General features: G+C 49.7%; 1 long non-coding RNA gene across 1 annotated transcript; it reads right to left on the bottom strand.

Annotated features, from left to right (window-relative positions):
• Positions 1 to 3228: 3228 nt before the first annotated feature.
• On the bottom strand, positions 3229 to 3847 carry LOC144164352 (uncharacterized). The gene is made up of 3 exons (XR_013321163.1): positions 3633 to 3847; positions 3455 to 3533; positions 3229 to 3346 (listed from the first exon to the last, which is right to left on the bottom strand). It is a non-coding gene; the product is annotated as an uncharacterized LOC144164352 (long non-coding RNA).
• Positions 3848 to 5822: the final 1975 nt, after the last annotated feature.

The raw sequence follows: 5822 nt of genomic DNA, 5'->3' as shown, positions 1-5822 counted from the left end.
GCTCTCGGCGCATTTCAAAACTTCGGCGACTGGCGGCGAGGCTCGTCTCCACGCTCTTCAAGGACACAGAGGCCCCGCGAACTCAGCAGAGTCCTCCTCTCTCCCCTCTCCCGGACTCAACGCGCGCCGAGGCTATGAACGGCTTACGAACTCTGGAAAGAGCGTTGTGTGTGTCTGTGACGTTCGTGTCGTGTTGCAGCTTGTTGCGTTTTGACCGTTACCGCTTTTGGGTATAAATAGACCCCCGCAAGCGTTGTAAACCATTTCCTGTTTGAGCAGCGAATCGATGCTGTCGCTCTGCTCGAGTCCTGTATTGTAACCTCGCCCGTCGGGACATTGTTCTTTGGCTTCGGCTCACCTCTCGCTATGAAGTAAACAGTTACGTTAGCCTACGGCTTTTGGACTTCTTCACGGCTGCAACAGCGGCTGGCCGCTCGCGTCATACACGCTACCACTCGTATGTCGGAGGCCACGGAGATCGGATCGGGTGCCCCCGCCCGGTCCGGGGCACCCGATCTCTGTATCCGCGTGTTCGTCAAAATGAGCCAGCACTGGCGCTTTTTGTAGCCGGCCCCGCAGATGATGAAAGGCAACTTCTTGCTCTTCTTGCCATGCAAAAGGCACGTCGTCTTTTGCCAGCTGCGCCAATGGTTCCGCGAGGTCAGAAAAATTCTCTACAAAGCGTCTGTAATAGGCGCAGATGTCTAGGAAGCACCTAACAGCTTTTTTATCACCTGGTCGGGGTAAGGCTGCTACAGCTGCCGTCTTCTCAGGGACTGGTGCAACACCATCTGAACTGATGACTAGTACTAGGGACCTCAGCTGTTCGTAGCAGAAGTTGCACTTTTCGGGTTTTATAGCCAAACCAGCCGACGTTAGAGCGTCAAGAACCAGTCGAAGTCTGTGTAGGTGGTCATCAAAGGTGGCAGAAAACACGACAACATCGTCCAGGTAAACGAGGCAGGACTGCCGCTTTAAACCGGACAGGACAGTGTCCATCATTCGCTAGAACGTCGCAGATGCCGAGCAGAGACCAAACTGAAGTACTTTAAACTCATAAAGCCCATCTGGTGTGACGAACGCGGTCTTCTCTCGGTCTCGCTCATCAACCTCAATCTGCCAGCACCCACTTTTGATATCTAAAGAGGATATGTACTTTGCATTATGCAGTCGGTCTAAGGCGTCGTCTATTCGTGGAAGAGGGTATACTACATCTCGTTTTGTTACACGATTCAGCTTCCTGTAATCGACGCAAAATAGTAAGGTTTTGTCTTTCTTTTCGACCAGCACAACAGGGGATGCCCACGGACTTGTCGACGGTTGAATCACGTCGTCCCGTAACATTTCTGTTACTTGGTTCCGGATGGCTTCTCTTTCCTTATAGGACACGCGGTATGGGTGCTGTAGACTGGCTTGTTCGTTTCGTCGACGATGATTCGATGTTTGGCGGCCACAGGCGTTTGTCGAACTTTCGATAAAGTGGAGAAACATTTGGGACCCCGCACCTACCAGTACATCGCCAACTTTCTCACTGGTCGCACAGCATCCCTCTCGGTCCAAGGCCTTGAATCGGACCCCATGCCCTTGGGCAGTAAAGGCACACCTCAGGGTTCAATTCGTTCTGCGCATTCTGCGCAGAACGAATTCTGCGCATACAGTGAGCGGTGTATCGCGATATGGGTTTTCTTAGAGTGGAACTGCTGTGTTGTATGATCTTTTGTGCCGAACTGACTGGAGAACTTTCTTCTGCTTCGTTTTATGTTCCTTCGCACTTCGTTTTCCTTTTAAATTTTGCTTGGACGTCCTGCTGTTACCTACGTCGGGGACTCTGGTTTTTTTTTTTAATCATCAAATTGGCTTTTTCTTAAAAATGTTTAGTTGGCTTTTCGCCCTATTTGCTTATTTTATATTGGCTTTAAACCTGTCATAGCCTAGCTGGAGCAGGCCTCGTTCTTCAAGTCTTCAGAAGGGGAAGGGGGGGAACATGGAATTGGAATTGGGTTTCTTAGTTTTCACTACACGTGCCGGTATGATTATTTGTTGATTACTTGCTGCTTTCTGATATAAATATTTCTTTCGTTCATATGTATTTTTGGAATGTATCGATGATATCAACAATTTGGTGATGACGCAGATTCATGTTCTTGATCCTCGTATACCTGTTCGTTTTTTTTTTTTTTTCGAAATAAAATTCAGTTGCTAGTGCACTTTGTCCTGTGTCTCTTCGTTCGTCTTCGTGTCTAAGTAGCGCTTTTTCAATCGTGAATGTATACCAACGAGCCCAACTCGCAGTTCTAAATGTTCTGATTGAACAAGCTAACTTTATACATATAGGAGTGCTATGGCACTTGCATCTAAACAAGCTTTGTTCGAAGTTTCCTTTCCCCACAGGAAGGGACGACGAGAGATGGAGAAGAGGGGCACGGTGTGGGGAGGAGCGTGGTCCACAGGCCACGCAGCAACGTTGTTGCCAAGGTGCCGTCCCTTGAGATCCCCTCCATGCTCTTCATGCAGAGCGCAAATGGGCAGCAGACTGCTCCCCACTTAGCTGCATCAGTGGAAGCAGAGAGGCCGCCGATATGCCCTCCCTTGCTGCTGCCCATATCTGGAGGATGAATAGAAGGCTAAACAACGAACGCACGAGGCACCCGCCATCCCAGCCACGCTTACGGACACCGACTCTGACCAACCCCAAGGCCTTGGGTATCTCTTCTTCTGGGCTTCCGCAGCTGCGAATTCTGTGTCAAGAGCATGTATACACCATACTCGGGCATTCGTGAGATTAATTGGCAACAAATATGTGCCGTATACAAGAAACTTGAATCGGTCGAAACGAGATGTGCTTTAAAAATGGAAGGGGCATTTCAAGAATCGGTTGAAATGGTACTCAGCCGAAAAAAACCATTGACCCACCATTTGGAATTCCAATGCGTCGGCCAATTGGTCAGCCAATTGGTCGGCCAATAATGTATTAGCAGAGTCCTTCAAGCATTGAAGGACTCTGGTATTAGGCACCCATTGGCGTTGCCATTGGCTGGCCAATTGGGCGACCTATTGGCTGGCCAATTGGGTGACCTATTGGCCGACAAATTGGAACGCCAATAGGTCTTCCCATTGGCCGCCAACTTGCTGCACTTTTAGTTGGTTCTATCCCATTGCTGCAGCCACTCCATCTGAGCTGCCGCTGCAGTGCGTTGGTTACTTGTATCACAAATAGAACTCTTGGAAAGGATGAATATCTTTATAGCTCTGTTTGTATACACAGCATGCAGACAGTTCGTCCTTTAAGCAATTTTCCACAGGCCATTGTCCATGCCGTGCTCCGCTCGCCGCAGGCTGGCTGGACCTTCACAAAGTGAGTGGCAAAAGCGAACAATGGGTTAAGTTTATAATAAACCGCAGTTTCGCGCATTAAAACAACAAGACACTGAAATGTTGACTGGCGTGAGCTCACCTCTTCAACAACGTCCCATGCATGACGAACTCCGTTGCGTGGCGATGTCGTGAACCCGTCAATCGTAACATGAGCAGCCCTGAAATACATTTAGGCAGACAAATTAATTCTTAATAACACCGCTCATGCTATGAGGAGTGAAAATGGCAAGGAAAACTGAACCAGCTATGTTACTCACATAAACAGAGGCACTCTTCCTTCGGTGCGAGGCTTAGCGGCGTTCAGCGTAAAGATGCATCTTGAAACACACTGCTATGGGTGTGCGACATCATCGTCGCCACTTCTCACACTCTTGCAGACCACTTTACATTTCCAATGCAATGCACAGTCAGAGAAGACTGCGTGTGCAACCGACCAACACGCCTACACTACCTACACCGCCAGCACCACGTTGAATACATGGAGGAAGAAAAATGTTAGGGGGAGCATGACGTCAGGTGGCCCAGCTTCGGCAAGCCAACCTCCTCTGAAGCTGCTTTCTCCTCTCCTCGGGCTCCTCCCGCGCAATGAAAATCCACCACGCTCAGGCCCGCGGTAGCATTTAGTGGCTCCGGCTGGCTTCCGGTGGAGGTGGAGGCGAGCGCCGTCGCCGAAGGCGCCGTACAAGATTGTTCGCCAGCGTTGCGCTCCAAGCTTCGTATCGTGGAAGTACTGCCGCTGTCGCTGTTCAAAGCAAGGCGATACTTCGATCGCATTCTTACGAAGCACCCTCACGAGCTGCAAGCTGAATTTCACTTCTGACGTTGGATCGCTCGAACGCGCCGCCGTAAACATTCACAAGCATGGAGAGGCCTACAGCTGCGCGGTGTTTGCCAGGTGTGCTGTGACGATTGCGTTTGGCATTCTGCTGAGTTATCGCGCGTAACGAGTGTCGTGTCGGCGGGGAGGTGGTGAGAGTAGCTTTGGTTTCGCTCGCGCGCGCTTTTGCATACGTTCGCCTCTTCGTGCTCCGGCGTGGTGGTACGTTTTTATCTACTTCAGTGCACTGGAAAACAAAGGGTTCGGAACCCTTATGTTGGGTGTGACTACCTCGCGTCGCAAGCAGTACGGCTGTTTGTCCGCTGAGGACCGCTCGATCGGTGCGATACGTATACAAAAAAAAAAAAAAACCGAATGCTAGTTTACGCCTGGGAGGGACCTTGCTGAATTGTGGACTGACTGCGCCTTGGCAATAAATGGTTTTTTACCTAGAATGCCTGATCTTTTCAACTTTGCCAGAGCGGCAAAGTTGAAAAGATCATCTCCACTTCTGCACGCGGCGGCGGCGCACAACTCTCCGACTGCGGCGTGAACTTTGACGGGTCCGAAAGCTCAGTAAACAAAGATGTTTTCTGCCTCTCCCGTCCGACCACTTTGCCCGCACGATCAGGCCGCTGCGCGTTTCGCGTTGCAGGCAGAGCTGCGCGCAACGACTCGTCGCCGAAACTCGAATACGCGGACGGCCCGGCAACCAAACGGATAGACGCACGCACGCAGCGTCGGCGAAGGGCCACATGAGGCGCAAAGAACTACCGCTTGCCTGTCACGTGAGTGGAACACCTCCCATCAGTCTTTCCTTTTTATTTTTTATGACTAGGCTTCACGATTGTCACGTGACGCTCCCTCCTAGGGCCCTATTCTCGACTGCACAAATTGCCGGCAATTCTCGGCAATTTTCCGGAAGTTCTTTCTGATTGGCTTTCACTTTTGGTCACGTGCTTCCGGTTGACAAAGCGGTTGTGTGTGCTGTCGTCATTTTGACGTTTTATGACGTGTACGGGCACCGGTTCTAAAGTTTGCCTTATTTCTCTTTACTGAAAGCACATAATTCTTGGCCGGCAATGAAAAACTAGACCAAATGCACCGTGCATGACAACGTAAGCCTATCTTTGCTATTCAACAACAATACTGCTTTAAACACACACCCTCTCTGTGATTGGCTGAGAAGGCGTGACGTAGTTTAAACACTTGGCGGGAACGATTACGTCATGCGTTGGCAACTTCAGCCTGCGTCAAAGTGACGTAAGGCTACGTAACAGCTTGAAAATGGCGGCTGTTTTTGTCGCAAAATACAAGCAAAATAGGGCAAAAAATTGCCCGGCATACGGCGCCGCGAAATGTGCGGCAATGTGCAGCCGGCGCAGTTTCGCATAAGCAGCACTTTATTTTTACATTGACCATAAGCAATAATACTGTAATTCGTTTTAAACACAAAAACTTAAATTTGCTTAAACTGTACATTTTTTAATCTCCAAAAAAATGTTTTTGCTATGTTGGATATAGCTCCATACTTCCGGAAAGGAGAGAAAAAAAGAACGCGAAAATGGCGGTTCCTTTCGTCGTCGCCTTGATCGAGTGGGAGCTCGATGAACGTGTTTATCGGCTTCAC

This window comes from Haemaphysalis longicornis, unplaced genomic scaffold (genome assembly GCF_048455015.1).
Source record: "Haemaphysalis longicornis isolate Haplotype H1 unplaced genomic scaffold, Haemaphysalis longicornis Haplotype H1 scaffold_1, whole genome shotgun sequence".
NCBI lineage: Eukaryota > Metazoa > Arthropoda > Arachnida > Ixodida > Ixodidae > Haemaphysalis > Haemaphysalis longicornis.
This window is presented reverse-complemented; position numbering and strand designations above follow the sequence as displayed.